The 15,367-nt window shown below is 31.8% G+C and overlaps 1 pseudogene; it reads right to left on the bottom strand.

The window, feature by feature from the left end:
* Positions 1-4,164: 4,164 nt before the first annotated feature.
* LOC124374362 lies at positions 4,165-14,366 on the bottom strand (annotated as a pseudogene).
* Positions 14,367-15,367: the final 1,001 nt, after the last annotated feature.

The following is a 15,367-nucleotide window of genomic DNA, read 5'->3' as shown; positions in this document are numbered from 1 at the left end:
TGTCTACAGTGTACATCTATTTATTATTACTTTATATTATTGCATAATCTTTTATTCTGTTTATAGTGTAAACATATCCAATTATAGTTTATGCTACATCTATATGTTTAATTATCTATGATTTTTTAATTTGATCACATCCTTTGTATTACTAAATTTTCAAATGGCATTTCCGTTGCAAATAAATAATTAAATAGTAGAGTTTATGTAACTACAGTTTTGATAGAAACTTTTTTAATGCTATTTTATTTACAATCTGTTTAATGTGAGAAGAACAATAAGTAAATATTATTTACTGAAAAAATTATTACAAATTAAAATTGAGTTAGATGTTAACCATTGTTAACACTAACATAATTAATTCAAGAACTTAAAAGGTAGTTCCAAGATAGCAGTTCGGTGTAATCTGTACACATTTTTTATAAATATCACGTAGATTTACCGCAAGGCGGTTTTGGATGATCTTTTAATCTTGAAAGATGATTGCAACTAAATTTGGTAATTTTTACTTTATTTTACATTTCCAACGGACATCTCCATTTTTAACAGTTTTGAATCAATAATTAAACAATGAAAGTAAACAACCACAGTGACAAAATAGAGCAATAACGATTAATAAACTATTTAAGTGACGAAACGGTTTATAAACTATGAATGACAATAACGTAATTAATTATTAGTGTACCGTGATTTGAACTATGGAAAACAACGAACAATAACAGCAATAAATTAGCACGAAACAATGAGAATAAAACCATGAATAAACAAGAATAGACCAGAATTAACAAAGACATAATATATAAAATAACAGCAATGAGAGGACGTACAGGTAAAGTGTAAGAACGAGTGTCTTCCCTCATTGTGCAACTCCTAGGCAGATAACTCATGCAGACCGGCGATCTTCCTCTTGAGCACTGGTATACTGTCCACAAAAAAAGTCAACGATGTCGGCCGACGCTATTACCAGAACTCTGAAGTCGGTACATCGTATCGTTTTGCTGCGTAGTTGGTGCGATGTTGCTTGCCTAGCGAACAGGTCTCTGGAGACGAGTGGCTGAAGGGGTCCCTGAAGAGGATCTGGCTCAGCATATCGGGGACAGTCGATCTTGCCGTTAAGGATCTTTGACAGCAGTACAACGTCAGCGGAGAATCTGCGATCCGCAAGAGTCAGGAGTCCCAGATCACGAGACACTTCCCCGATGGGAACCTGACGATAGAGAAGGCCACTTCTGACCACCCACTATTCGAATAAAATCTTCTTTGAATAGTCTCTAGTTCATCTATGAGAAACTTCTGGTGGGGGTTCCACACTGGAGAGCCATATTCAAGGATTTGGCGTACCAAAGCACAATACAAAGTTTTTAAAGCCGTGTCCCTTAAGCCTTTTGAGAAGCGGGAGACAAATCCAAGCATTTTGTTTTGCTCTGCTGCAAATGTTTCGCACATGCAACTCAGGATTCAGTGAAGGTACTAATGTAATACCTAGATCTTTTACCTGCAGTACACGAGTTAAGGGCTCACTGCGTATATTGTACTCATGGACAACGGGGGAGAGATTCCGATGGAAGGTCATCACTTGGCATTTCTTAGTGTTGAGTTTCATTTTGTTCTCTTCGCACCAGCGGTCGATCGCACAAAGATCTTCCTGGATTCGTAGGCAGTCCTCTTCAGTGGATACGATGGAAAACAGTTTCACATCATCAGCAAACAGAAGTGAGTCGCATTGTAGAGCTTCAGGAAGGTCATTTATGAAGAGTGAAAAGAGGTAGGGTCCCAACAGCGATCCTTGGGGAACTCCAGAGTATGAAATGAATTCTGATGAAGTGGCCGAAGCAAACTTGATGAAATGAACGCCGGTTTGAGAGGTAGCTTGTCAGCCACTTAATTTCCGTGCTTCCAAATCCTTGATCAAGCAATTTTCTCAAAAGTAGTGTGTGGTCTACCGTGTCGAAAGCCTTGGAGAAATCCAGATATATGGCATCTAACTGATTATTGACGGTGAAGGCCTCATGTATTTTGGACTGAAATAACGTTAAGTTCGACACAGTAGACCTCCCACTCATGAAACCATGCTTGCTGTGGGCAGATTAAGCCAGCCAGTTTATGCTTTAAACGGTCAAGAAAGAGGTCCTCAAAAACTTTGGCAATAGCTGGCAAAATCGAGATTGGTGAAGTGTTCAAATCTTGATGTAACGTTTTATTTGATACATACCATAGCGCTTTTGCATTTTTTTCTTATTTTGATTGATACTGTTGAAGTATCTCCAGATTTGAGTTGCTTGCTGTGCCCCATAACTGCACACCATATGGGGCACAGGTTTTAGGATAGTTTTATATAATAATATCTTGTTCTTTAAACTGAGTTTTGATTCAAATTCTAGCAATAATACTAGTAGTACGTTCCTTTTCGGCCTATTATTCCACTATGTTGTAACAGCTTTTGTTGAACCAAAAGAAATTAAAAACTTTCTTTTGAAATTGATTTGTTTTAGTTTGTAAATATTTTTAAATATATGTTTTCTCTATATTTCTCCCACATAATTTGCTACTCTGGGCTATTATAGCCCTTTCAGACCATGGATAAATCCAGCCCTGGGAAAGAATAATACAAATCAAATTCTAAACCCAAAATCCACCAATATTCTTGCAAGATTTAAATAACTTCTATTTTGCTCTATGATTGTAATAATATTTTCAGAAATCATATCTATTATTAATAATCTTCTATTTCATAACTTAATTATGTATGAAATCAGTGAAAATAAAGTTGAGCAAGTTTGAGAACTATATACGATTAACACCTTTTTTTATAAATATAATATGGTAGTGTGAAATATTTCACCTACTCAAGACAAAAGTCTCAAAATGATGGTTCAAAATATACCCTATTTCTTGCCAGGTTAAGAAATAAATACTACATTTATTGTACTAAATTACTTGGTGAATCTAGACTTTTCAACAAAACCCAGTATCAGTGTTTTGTGGAACTGAGAAACTCTGAGTCGTCGTTATGTTTTAAATCTGAAACTAATCATTTAACATCCTAGTTGAAATGAAAAGTATGAAGGAAGCTGACCTAGAGTGATAAAGATGACAAGACCTTGGGCTTACCAAGATTTTTTATAAATTGGACTACTGTACAGCTTTGATATATGTTCTGGATGCCCTTTGAGTAAGGACACTAAACCTCCTCTTGTGGGGTGAACTGGGGTGAACACACTTCCAAATAAAAGGGTTGTAAAATTTTCCATATGATAACAAACTAAAAGCGAATCCACAGAAAGCTTTCTCAATGGTAGCTGCTATATATTTCCAGGTGAATCAATCAAATCAAATGAACCCACAGAATACCTGGCATGCAAAGCTAAAGTAAGCCTCTATCTTCAAAATCACCTTTCAACACAAAATCCTGAGTGTGACAAAATTCACCTACAGGTTCAGAAGAAAGAACGGATTTATTGAAAACAGGCAAAATATTCGATTCATCATAAATTATAGTATATTTTCAGGTTTACTTCATTATTCAATTATAGTAATAAATAACAAGTTGAAAAAAGTGTTGTTTATTCTGATTCTGTGTGTGTAAAAGGGCCATGTATTTTCAACATGATTGTGCAGCAACCTGATTTTTTGACATAAACTTAAATACATTAGATGATGTGGAATATCCATCAGAAGATAATTGTATCAAAACCTTGAGTTCACAAAAAAAATATCACTTTTGTTCTGATAAATGATAGATTTGTTGAAGCATTTATATATTTAATAAAGCCATACTAGTTGAATTTTGATATCTAACAAGATTTCAAGAGACCAGGCATTCAAAATTATTATAAGTATACAATATCATTCAATCACTATATTAAGTAAATATAGTTTAAAAAATATAATTTCTGAATAATTGCAACAAACTAAGTCTATATTTTTAGAAACAAATTTATATGCACAACATAAAAAATTTTAGTTTTGTAAACGATTTTTCACCAAGGTTAATAACAAGTACCAGTAATGGAATTCGCTAATGATTACAATGTCCTGTCAATGATCATTTCTAGTTTTCACCATTAGATATGAACAGTGTTTTATTAAAACTTCTGTGATTTGTCTTTTCTGTGCTGGCAGCTGTGGAAATGGAATAATAATTTAAGCAATGAAACCAAAAACTTCTATTTGTACTAAGTTTAGCACTTTATTTGTGAAATGATATTATTGTTAATGTTACTGGAACACCTCTTAGCTACAGTTTACTGACATGTCAAGGTCATTTCATAACAAAATACAATATACACTCAGACACAATAAATAATAACAATGGATCCACACAAACCTGTCATGTATTAAAAAAAAAAAAAAACTTTACCTCAACAGGTAGTAATTTACCTACTTACTATCGCATATTAAATTCTAAAACAAGATAACAATTTGATATTAGACAATATATCTTTGGGTACAAAACCAATTAAAGTTAATTTTACATTGACCTAAAACAAATTTAAATAAATAATTTTAATGGAGGAGTAATAATATTAACATTTTATTAACGTTTTCAGGGCAAAATATGGCAATGATTGGCGCCTTGTTCACTTGGCTTTTCCTTGAGCAGCAACAGCCTCCATAGCCTTCTTTACAGTCTCTTCATCTCCAAGGAATTTCATGGAAAACAACTGGTTTGAAATTTTCATCCAACTCGTACACAAATGGAATTCCAGTTTGGAAGGTTAAGGCCCATAATGGCTTCTTCTGACATATCTGAAAAATTAACGTAAAATTACAAATTATGAATTAAATTCTTTTTTAATAAATAAACATTAAAAAATGAATGAGAGATCCCAAAATTAACAGGATTGAGCGCCACCCACCCAATTGAATGTGTGCTACTAAATGGGCACGGTTCACACCTAAGTTACTGTATACTTGAACTTATCTTTGCAGTACATCAGGAATTTTATCAAGTTAGTCACATGAGGTGAAACTGAGTTAATGGTGTCTATGTAGTTTTATTACAATTCTTACTAATAAATACTCTACAAATTAGGTAAAAGGCGGGTTTCTCATAACTTTAATATCCCTACAGTTTTGGCAAGACAAAACAATTCATCAGCAATACCATTAAAATATCTAGAGCTGGGGAAATGTTCTTGTCTGTCCATTGTGCAGACTGTGGTAAGAATGTTAAAAATAAAAGAGAAACTCTATTATTTACTGGCATTGAGTTATAATAATAATACAAACAAATTTTGAAAATTACACAGCTCCACTGCATTTTTGTGCGAACAAAGACTTATGCCAACTAACAATTCTGAGTCATAGACATTTTACTAACATATATCTTTACTATTCAAAATATGAATGTTATAAGGGTTTTGAACTGTTATTGGTTTAGTATTGCTATAAAAACAGTAAAATTGTATGTCGAAGCTATCAATCTGATTTTGTCATCATCCTGGTTATAAACAGTCCAGGTGTCAAAGCTATAAGAAAAAGCTTGCCTGTCAGAACTTTGAGAGAAAATATAAAATGGATTAAATTAATGAAGTGGTTCAACTAAATTATTCTCATAAAATCTACAGCATAAGCATTTATCAATTCATTGGTCATAAATAGATGTTGATAAAGAAAAATATTTAGTACAGGTGTCTTAAAAACTGCAATTACTATTTATTAGAAAATAAATAAAGACATCTGATAATTCTCATCAGTTGGATTTTTGCCAATTTCATTCATTAGCACAGAGATAACTGGAACAAAGAGGAAGGCTGTGATCCAGACTAATAGTTGAGAACAGAGGTTCAAACAAAAGGTTCAACACCCAATTGAATAGAAAATGTCAAAATTATTTACCTTCCGGCACTATTCTTATTTTTGACAAGATCTCAAAAAAGCCAGTAAAAACATTAAAGATAAGGGTCTTTCAAGGAAATAGGAAAAAATGTTTACATACATAAGAGAAAAAAAGAATTTGATTACAAGCCACTAGTCCAATTATACATACTGTCTAAATGCTTGACGATCCCACGCAGACTGTTTCCATGGGCTGCAATGAGAATTTTTTTTTTTGCCCGCTTTAAGTTGAGGAATGATGACATCATTCCAGTATGGCAAGGTTCTCTCGATAGTCAACTTCAGTGACTCAAACATGGGGAACTGATCCTTGGGTGGGCCCTGGGCGTATCTCGGGTCATTCACTATGGTATCATAGTATTGGTGATCCTTCTCCATGGCGGGCGGTGGCACATCGTAAGCTCCGCCGCCAAATTTGCACCTATAACAATATTCCTAAAATTTAAAAATCTCTCAAAGAAAAGAAAATTACTGTTTTAAAAATTCTGTTATTTTATAAAAAAATATTGCAAAATAAAAAAAAATTAAAATTTATCAAATGAAAATAACAAATATGTTATTTCAAGGAGACCTGAAAGGGTTGTAAAAGAAAGATTCTGAGGTTCTATCTCTTGTGATTTTATGCAAAGCAAACTGACCTTGTTCAATATTTTAAGTTTCATCTGAGTAACATCATAATGTTTACATTCATGAATAATGTGTATTAATTTAATAAATAAAACAGTTTTATTGGAAATATACACTATGTCATACAAATCTAAATTCTACTGAATAATGTATTGTAGTTTTAGGGAAAAGATATGTTATTATTATTTAATAAAAATTATTCACATATCCGGCAAATTTGGAGAGAAAAGAATATATTTCCTATCATTTCCATGTGTCTAATTTTAAGCCTAACCACATCACGCATACTGCCATAAAAAATTCTAAAATGCTATTAGAAGATTCTAAATTAATAAAAGGTGATGAAATTATGTCTAGTAAATTTTATTTTGTAAAAGAATAGTAATATAAAACATGCACTAACACAATTAATAAAACAATTATTACAATCAAGGCTACATATATATATATATATATATATATATATATATATATATATATTCTTTAAATTATGTTTGGGTATTTGGTTTAAAGTAAACAGCCTAGAATTCATACATTACTCATGGCAATTTGTTTTTTTTTTTTGGAATTCATGGCATTTTTTTGTTGTGACGTTGAACATCAGCATATTTAATCTTAATTACTATATTTTGTGATATAGTACTACTTGTTTGTTTCCTTTTTGTAAGACTTGTACTTGAACCCAAAGTAATATTTTAATGGTATACAGATAACATTAGATAGGCTATCTTTAATTCTCCTTGGCTTATTGATTACAATTCTGATAATAAACTAACTCATTTACCAAATTGGTATTAAATGTTAGATGTAGCAATTATTAACTGTTTTTTAATCAGTTATTTTATTGAAATTGAATACAGTTTTTACTATCATTAGAAGATAAATAATTCTAGATTAAATTTGCAATTAAGTTATTGTTCTGGACAAAGTTCTGAACAAAATCCAGTTAAATTCCCATCTCATAATGGGTAAGTAACAGCCTACAATACACACTTGATGTTCACTGACAACAAGTTATTATTACTTAAATAATAGGAAAAATTATAATCAATATAAACGAACCAATATGACCCATTTTGAAATAAAATTCTTCTTACTCTTGGATTTGAACGTGAACAATTTGGAAGGCTTTAAATTTTATTTGAACTGAAATAAAACTTTAAGGCTGTATAAAAAACCGCATATCCTTATGGAAACCGACCACATGTTCCTAACAACATTTTTTTACTGGTGTATGGAATCACCTCCTGAAATTTGGCGTTCTATCACAATTACACCATGCTTAAAATTACACTGACTTTTGTGAGATTAGAGAAATATATTTTCAGAATTACTCACATAAGGATCAAACACTCACAATCAACATTTCCAATTAACAAGCATCACTGTTGATAATCATACATTTACATATTCTACTTACATCTGGGGAATCCTTAATGTATTTAATAAATCCATAAATGATCTAATCGGTTGTGATTACGTATGGTGTTTTTTATCATACGAGGGAAAAAGGAAACATAAGTACAAAATAAAAATGTGCAAAATCCAAATAGTCTGACCTAAAGGTTACTTCCGATTGACAGCAGTGTCGAATTAATCAGATTTCCCATCATTTCAGATTACAAACTTTTCGGATCTTACAGGTTATGCCTATCTAATTGTCTTTTATGTTCAATATAGAGGACCTAAAGGATTGGAACATGATTTTTCAGTGGTAATTAATTACTAAAACTTTATGAGGCTAAGAATTTTAAAATTCCAGCATTGTACCTGATCCTCTCCATATTTAGCTGCAGTTTCAGCCTTGTTCAGTCCGGTCAGACCTCCGTAATGTCGCTCATTAAGACGCCAGGTCTTCTCAATGGGGATGTCTTCTTGGCCAATACCTTTAAGGGCTGCAGCCAATGTCTTTTGTGCTCGGGTCAACACAGATGTGTGGGCAATGTCAAACTTAAAATTGGCATTCTTTAATGCAACACCAGCAGCTGCAGCCTCCTCTTCTCCTAAAGTGGATAAATTTAATTGTTTTATTAAAAATACATAACAAGGGGTTTAGACAGAAAAAGATAATTGAAGACATAACATTAGGATAAAAATTAAATCTAATCTATTACACTAAATTCACTATTTATAACATTTTATAATACTATTTCTTGAAAATTTAGATGGTTTATGCTGTTAAAATCATGACGTGAGTAAATGAAGTCACCAAAGCTGTAAGATCAAAACCATTATGACAAGAGTGTGTGCCTCAAGGATCAGTCTTAGGTTCTGTATTGTTTAACTCTTCCTCAGTTACTTCCCAGCACACGTTCATAAGTGTGTCCAGCACAGCATTGATCAGTTACCATTTGATGAAGAAGCAGTAGTTTTTACGATTTACAAATTCTGTTACATGTATACTGTCAGTCACTCAGTTGAAAAATTTTTGGACTTTTCAGTTTTTTTTACAAAAAGGTTGTTTTTCAGATTTTAACATGATTTTTGAGCCTCCTATCAGCTATTGAAGAATATTTCAAATTTATAATGGACTGAAATCATTTTTTTTCCAGTTTTCTACCTCTTGTCCTAGAGTTATCAACAATTTCTTTGAGGATCCTGAAAATGAAATATTTTGTAGTGTCTTCATGGCACCCTACAAATATTTTAAGAGACTACCTTTAAGTTAGAAAAAGAATAAATATCTTCAACTGAAGTTTTTATGAAATATGCTGAATCAAAACAGAAGTTAGTCGGTACAAGAAGTAGCAAGTTCGTCCCAATGATGGCCATACAAAACCTTTCTGGCAGAAGAACATGATGACACGAATTTGGAAGAATTTAAGTCACACGCCTTTCAACTTTACACCAAATGAATAGATTATTTATACTTTTCAAAAGCCAGTTTTGTGGGAGCTGTTATATATACTTGGATAAAAAAAAACCAAAGTAATATATGCTTGAACGGGAAATTGTGGAAAAGTTATGTGAGTACATAATTCTGTATTGAGAACTGTAATCAATATTGATCAGTTATTTGATCAAGAGGTTTTAGGAAAGTATTCAGTGGAAAGAAGTTTTACTCTTAAAGCATCTGTGGATGTCAGAGACAAATAGACTTCAAGTTAACAAGGTTCAAGATATGATTTCTATTACAGTCAACTGTACATTTTCTGTGTAATTAAATGAAAAATGTCTTTATTAGAGGTGAAGTTTGAACTATATAAAATCCTCCCTACCACTTAACCTCAAAACCTGTGCTGATTTTTATGAAGAAATAAAGAATAACAAGGCGTTTCTAAACAATGTGCTATCCTCTGTGAAAAATATGATTGGCACACTGCTAAAACACTATGTGCTCTTCATCCTCACAAATTTGTAAAATAAAATAGTTTTTGAGATGAAATTAATTTGTAATCACTAAAAGATGTAAATGAAAAAATTCTGTAATGAAAACAACTTTTTTTTCTAATTAATTTTTCTTTCATATAAATCAAACAACAGGCTATTTAGACTAAATAAGAGAGGAAAATTGCTTTTAGAATGTGTAAAACTCTTCAATCAACATTTAATCTTTTTAAAAATGTTCAGGTGGACTCCTGGACTCCCTTGTTGCAAGGGGGGAGAGAGGTAGAGGAGTAGGTCTACTCCCCCCACCACTGGTTTTCACCATCCTGTTGTTGCTGGTTTTAAGAATTATGGCAACCCTACTTGCATATAACTTCTACCATGTATTTAATTGACATTATTGTGTTTCTTGAAGTTATGTCAATAAATAATTTGAATAATTTAATCACTAAAAGTATCCCAAAAACAAAACACTTATTTGGAAAGTTTTCAAAACGTAAGTTTTCAAATTGAAATCATACAAAACTAAGCAGGATTGGCTAAGAGTAAAGCACTTTATTGTGATAACTTAAGAAAGGCCACTGCAAAACTTGAATATCAGTAATATGAGTAATAAAAACAAACAGTAAGGTATATGGAATAGATCATAAATATATTTAGTTTTTTTGTTATAACATGCAACTTTGTAGAAAAAATATTTGGGGGGGGGGGGTGTCATAGTTATGAAATACAATTATTGTGGAAAAATACAAATGCAGGTTAGCCATCTTGTGTCAATTTCACATAGTTTTAGAAAAACAAACTTTATGCACATAAATGGAACCTATAGGATACTAGCTACAGAACAAAAAGTAGTTGTGCACATGAATAATGAAAAATAGTTATAAGTAAGAGTCTAATATAGTGTTAATGAATATATGTTGCAAATTGTAGATGTTCTTAATCAGAATGAAATACAAAATAAAGTAGTAATAAATAAATAAATATCATAATTAATTTTTTGAAAAGGTTTTTATTTATTTTTGTGATACTTTATAAATTGTACAAACCATTTTCCAAAGTCTTGGGTATGAATGATACAATTTATGTAAATAAATCTGTGATATGCAGATGGAAAATTTTATTTAGTTTTATAAAATCTACACCTATGACAAAATACATGGAATCATAATAAATATATAATTTGCCTCCACAATGATTGCAATGTCAATAATAAACCTCATTGTACACATTTTATAATGCATCAATAGGAGTTTTCCACTATATACCTATTAAATTGCTTCACAATAGTAATTAGATATACATGTATCTTATCAAAGTTATTTATGTTATGAATTAAAATGAGATTAAGGTATTACAGTTTAATGTTAGAAATATTGAATTATCTTGAGAAGATAACACAATGAATGTTTTATTCAATATGATTAAATTAAAACAAAAGACAATATTCTTTATTGACATAATGGTACATGGTGTCAAAGTTATTTAAAAAAATATAACTTAAATTATCTATATCAGCGTACAGAATAATATCATCAATATCAATGTACAGAAAGAGAAGTACGGTTTTCTGGAGAGGATGCGTTCAACCATTTCTTCAAAGTGGTTAAACATTGCTACCTTGGAGAAAACATATAGATAGTTCCACAAATTTCCTATTCTAACCTATGTACAGTATGTTATCATTTATTTTTCTATTACACATTTTTATTACTTAATTATAATTTCTGAATTATTTATAATTAAGAGTTTTTTCTATTTCTTGTTCTAGTTATTTGATTGTTATAGTTAATTTATTATTTGTGAGATTATCACTGTTATAACTAAATTTTATATTTTAATTTCAAAACATATGATTGTTATAGAAGACTATAGATACTTTGATATCGATTGATAGTCTTGAAGAAGTTTTCTTAGCCATAAATAAACTAAGAAATAGCTCTTGTCTACATATTTATGGAATAAATGCTATACACTTAAAAATAGCTTCTAAGCACATAAGTGAGATCTTAGCATACTTATTTAACGTATTCATCACACAGGGCTCTTATCCTGAGAAACTTAAACAAACTAAAGTGATACCAATACATAAGAAAAGTCAGAAAGATTTATGTTCAATCTATAGACCCCATATCCAATGTGCCCAGTGTCGAAGGTATTGGAACGTCTCATACATAGTCAGAAGATAATCTTCCTAGAAGGAAATAATCTTTTATCAGAATGTCAGCATGGTTTTAGGCCTAAGCGTAGCACTGTTGCAGCGACTCAAGCTCTAATTACAAACTGCTTTAAAGGTCTGGAGGCTTAAAGGAGTGTTCTCTTTAGATTATATGATATGTCCAAGGCCTTCGACACTGTAACACATGATGTGTTACTAGATAAGCTGTATTTTTACTCATTAACAGTGTTGCCATTTCTTTTTTTTTAGATCTTACTTGGAAAATAGATGGCAGTCTGTATATTTAAATGGCTATATTTCTAATTCTTTGCAGATTGTACTAGGCGTACCACAGGGGTCTATACTTGGTCTGACCTTGTTCATAATTTACATAAATGATCTTCCAAATAATATCATGGAGCAACATGTAGTGCTTTATGTTTACAGATGATCTGGCAGTGGCGTTCAGGGTATTGGTCCTCAGACAGCTAAAGATATTGTTACCTCTAAATCAGATGTAATACATGACTGGTGTAATGCTAATAAGCTGAGCTTAATGGGGAGAAGGTTCAGGACATACAACTTTGCCTTCGTTCTGGTTCAGAGAGATTGGCATCCTTAAATTTCTTGGGCTTCCATCTTCAGTCCAACCTCAAATGGCACTCTCACATTGACAATCTGGCCGCAAAAATACTAAAGGGTCTATTTATGAGTAGATCATTGAGAGGGAATGTGTTTCCTTTGCACCTACTATCGTTATGTACATAGCCACTTGTCCTATGGAACTTCAGTTTGGGCATATTGTTCTTATGCTCACAAATTATTTGTGTTACAAAAAAAGCTGTCCACCTTATCTGTGGTGCGGACTGGCAGGCTCACTGCAAACCATTTTTTGTTAATCTAGGTATCCTTACTCTATTGTCTATGTATGTTGTTTCAATTCTTACACACGTAAAGGAGAACTTGCAAAGTACAACTAAAGTTAGTGACATACATAACTATATTACAAGAAATAGCCATAATATAGCACAAAAAGATGCATGTTTTCAGTGACTCAACAAAGCTTTGTGTATCAAGGGATTCAAATAAACAATGCATTACCTGAAAAATTAAAAACTCTGACACCTCATAATTTTAAGATAGCACTTAAGGAAATATGCTATTGAATAATCCATTGTATAATATTACAGATTTTGATGGTGTAATAGCTGCACTATTTCCTTAAGTTTATATTTAAGGCAAATTAACGACTGTCATACTTTTTGTAAAATGTCAATGACAAGATTTTTGATTCTGATATGCATTATCCGAATATTATGTATCTATGATTAATCTATATAAAAACCAGAATCCCCTTATTGTACTCTACCCGCACTCATTCCAAATAACAGTGTTTATGATAAGAACTCTTTGATTTGTGCATGACTTTTCTGACATTTTTAGAGGCCCCTTCCTAGGATAAAAGGCCTAGCCTTTACCTTCAAATACTAATAGTAATAACTGGAGAAAGATTGGTGGTATCAATTTACAATAACGTGACCATGGAAAGGTATGTTCATTTTTTTCCCCTGAAAACTACAATTTTTCCTGAAAACAATAGTGAAGAAAAAATTCGTCGGCAACGAAAATCAAAGGAGTTACGATTTTTTGAAAACTCTGTTTTTGACAGTATCTCTGGCAATTTTACTGAAATGATGCTGACAAGTACGTTAATTCTGTCAACGATGCCTGCCCGCTGCGCAGTGCTGCGCACTGCTTGCTCTTTTAGAAAAAAAAATTAACTCGAGCTTGCAAAAGTCGAATCCCAGATCACGTGATGCCCCTGATCCTTAACCCTCCAAGTGTTGTTCGACAAAATTTTGTCGGTTATTTTCCATTTTTAACGCAATAATGCCCGAAAGGCATCAATATAATACAATAATATACTTTCCCCCCAGTTTATATGCACCTGTGATAATAATACTTGGCTATAAATGCCCAACCCATGAAAAAAAAGTCCATTTTTCATGGTCACGGTATTGTAAATAAATACCAGATTGGTAACTAAGCGATTTTAGTTAGAGAGTGATGAAACAAGTTAAAATACTATAATTAACAGAACTTTCCTAAATGTTTTAAAACAAACTAAACACAATAAATATAAAACAAATAAATATGTATACACAAACAAATAAATATACAATTTTACAAAATTTGAGGTTAGGCTTCAATACATACCTTTCGGGCTTAAATTTGCGTCAAACCATCCACAAAACAAATTTTTCTGATTCCACTCGCTTTCTCCGTGACGAACCATAACAATCGTGTATTTGGCCATTTTATTAACAGAACCTGAAAATTTAACAGCGGCTATTAAATTCACCTTCCTCCAAGCGATCGCAAATTGAAATGAACGTGACCTTGGTAATGTCAGAAGGTTTGTTGAAAATACAGCCTATACTGGTTCTTCCATTCATGCTAAGTCAAAACACTACTTATTTACTACTTAATTACTGTTTGAACACTAAGTATTTTGTATGTAAAAATTTCAATCACAAATTGAATAATCTCTCGATTTTACAAACACAATCAATGAATAATCAAAATGAAACAAATCAATTTATTTTTAATCGCTAGCTATTACTTGTTGATTTGACTTAACTTACACTTTTTGTGAGTGACGATAAGCTATATTATGACGATAAGAATACTATACTACTATATTATTATAAATATAAACCAGTACTGTCAAAATTTTGGCAGGGAATGTCATTATTTCCACTCTGGTGTCATACTTAATATTCAAATATTACGCTACTTGGAAGTAGCTATCTAGGACTTGAATTTTGGGGTATGAATCAGATTAAAGACCAATAATGAGGGTATTGAATAAATCTAAATTTTAAATAAATGGAATTGCTATGCTATTGTTATTATTACATTGGATTATGAAACCCGGTTTTCATAATTATTGTTATTACAGTATTTAATACAAATACGTCATTAGTTATATTAAGCTGTGACAAAAAAAAACTCATAGGCTACATTTAAAACACCCTTCCTGGGTCAAAAATGTCAGAGAGAGAGAGAGAGAGAGAGAGAGAGACAATTTGACAATTTGTTTATTTTGCCTGCCGTGGATTGGACCAATGGTCCACTCTACCCCCCCACGACAGGTTAAGGATTATACATATAACAAGTTACAAAAATTGTTGTGACAAAGCAATTTACCTTAAACAGTCCATTCTCTTCTTACACTTTCCACTGTCGTTCTCACTGTTTACACCAGATACTTTAACCAAAACACATGTTTTTATAGTTTGATATTTTTCCTTAATTTTATGTATCAACTAGTAATTACAGTACTACTACTAATATCTTTGCAATAATGAATCTTTTAGCTTATTTTTAAAGCTAAATTCGGTTCTGGCCTCC

This window comes from Homalodisca vitripennis, unplaced genomic scaffold, assembly GCF_021130785.1.
Source record: "Homalodisca vitripennis isolate AUS2020 unplaced genomic scaffold, UT_GWSS_2.1 ScUCBcl_8080;HRSCAF=16040, whole genome shotgun sequence".
NCBI classification, from domain to species: Eukaryota; Metazoa; Arthropoda; class Insecta; order Hemiptera; family Cicadellidae; genus Homalodisca; species Homalodisca vitripennis.
The sequence above is the reverse complement of the archived record's forward strand: the minus strand, read 5'-3'. Positions and strand labels throughout refer to the sequence as shown.